The 2,105-nt window shown below is 46.1% G+C and overlaps 1 protein-coding gene across 3 annotated transcripts in view; it reads right to left on the bottom strand.

The window, feature by feature from the left end:
• Window positions 1-349: 349 nt before the first annotated feature.
• Window positions 350-2,105, bottom strand: part of LOC115127173 (protein Hook homolog 3-like) — a 91,936-nt gene continuing 90,180 nt past the window's right edge. For all 3 annotated transcript variants that reach the window (XR_010463727.1, XR_010463728.1, XM_065017150.1), the window contains exon 21: window positions 350-2,105. This exon is cut by the window's right edge and continues 2,744 nt beyond it. The gene's annotated coding sequence lies outside the window, so the exon portion shown is untranslated.

Raw genomic sequence — 2,105 nt, 5'->3', positions numbered from 1 at the left:
TTACTTATCTAGATGGTAGCGTGTTACTTATCTAGATGGTAGCGTGTTACTTATCTAGATGGTAGCGTGTTACTTATCTAGATGGTAGCGTGTTACTTATCTAGATGGTAGCGTGTTACTTATCTAGATGGTAGCGTGTTACTTATCTAGATGGTAGCGTGTTCCTTATCTAGATGGTAGAGTGTTACTTATCTAGATGCTATTGTGTTACTTATCTAGATGGTAGCGTGTTACTTATCTAGATGGTAGCGTGTTACTTATCTAGATGGTCCTACAACATTTTTGAAGAAATGTCTAGGAAACGTGACTGTGCCTTTGTGGACAAAAAGACTCAGAGAAACAGGCTGTGTTTATACAAGCTTTATCACAACTTGGTTAACAGCTGTACATGTCAGAGCGTAGGAAGCACATTTTATCAACAGGTTTCAAACGGACAGGTAACTATGACCACTAATGTCCTCCTCCACTGTTTGTTAAGTCCCATACAGTGTGTACATGTTATACAAGCAGCGATATAAAACTTGGCAAATGGAAAGGTTATTTGCTACTTTATTTTTTAATGTAAAATAAGTCTTTCCTATGAATAAAAAATACAGCAACCATAAAACCTGGCGATTAAGTTCTGACTGAAAAGCCTCAGTTCTTAAAGTTTTTTTAAGCCTAAAACCAGATTGGACGCTACGCCCACCATTGTTTGAAACATTCAGTCTGGTGTAACTATGAGGTTTATTGTCCTGTGTAGAACACTAGCCTGGTCCCAGATCACTTGTCAAGACAGCACACACTGATCTGGGACCAGGCCAGGAGACTAACCGATCTGGGACCAGGCCAGGAGACTAACCGATCTGGGACCAGGCCAGGAGACTAACCGATCTGGGACCAGGCCAGGAGACTAACCGATCTGGGATCAGGCTAGGAGACTAACCGATCTGGGACCAGGCTAGGAGACTAACCGATCTGGGACCAGGCCAGGAGACTAACCGATCTGGGACCAGACTAGGAGACTAACCGATCTGGGACCAGGCTAGGAGACTAACCGATCTGGGACCAGGCTAGGAGACTAACCGATCTGGGACCAGACTAGGAGACTAACCGATCTGGGACCAGGCTAGGAGACTAACCGATCTGGGACCAGACTAGGAGACTAACCGATCTGGGACCAGGCTAGGAGACAAACCGATCTGGGACCAGGCTAGGAGACTAACCGATCTGGGACCAGACTAGGAGACTAACCGATCTGGGACCAGGCCAGGAGACTAACCGATCTGGGACCAGGCCAGGAGACTAACCGATCTGGGACCAGGCCAGGAGACTAACCGATCTGGGACCAGGCTAGGAGACTAACCGATCTGGGACCAGGCTAGGAGACTAACCGATCTGGGACCAGGCTAGGAGACTAACCGATCTGGGACACAAGTAGAGACACGTTGCTCTACCAATCATATCACCACATGTCAGGAGACTAGTATTTAACACAAGTAGTTAAAAGCCATACAAAGTTCATCAGTTGCATAATAATATGGACACATCCTTTTGCTATAAACTGAAAAACACACAGTCTCAGCAACAAGTCAATAAGTCTCACACCGGTTTTTGGTTTTTACACTCGAGGCGAAAGAACTTTCAACATGTTCATGATATAACATGATAGGAAAGATCCTCTTTGACTTCTAACCCATCTGTCCATTGGTGCATTAGTGGTCCATTAGTGGCGCAGCGGGTCTAGAGGCATCACTATAGACCCGGGTTCGATCCCGGGCCCAGCGTCGTCCGGGCTAGGGGAGGGTTTGACCGGGGTGGGCCGTCATTGTAAATAAGAATTTGTTCTTGCTTAGTTAAATAAAGGTTAAATAAAAAAATAAAACGTTTGTTTGTTCTTGTACTAAAATTAGTGTTTTATACTGGACAGGTGGAGGTAGAACATCCCCGTTTCAGTCCGTTTTCTAACGTTTGGTGCCTAATGAACATGACCCAGGACAGGGCAGTCTTACTGCGTCGGCCATCTGCTAATGAACCAAGACCCGGGACAGGGCAGTCTTACTGCGTCGGCCATCTGCTAATGAACCACGACCCAGGACAGGGCAGTCTTACTGCGTCGGCCATCT

The sequence above is a fragment of the Oncorhynchus nerka genome, linkage group LG4, assembly GCF_034236695.1.
Source record: "Oncorhynchus nerka isolate Pitt River linkage group LG4, Oner_Uvic_2.0, whole genome shotgun sequence".
Classification (NCBI taxonomy): domain Eukaryota; kingdom Metazoa; phylum Chordata; class Actinopteri; order Salmoniformes; family Salmonidae; genus Oncorhynchus; species Oncorhynchus nerka.
This window is presented reverse-complemented; position numbering and strand designations above follow the sequence as displayed.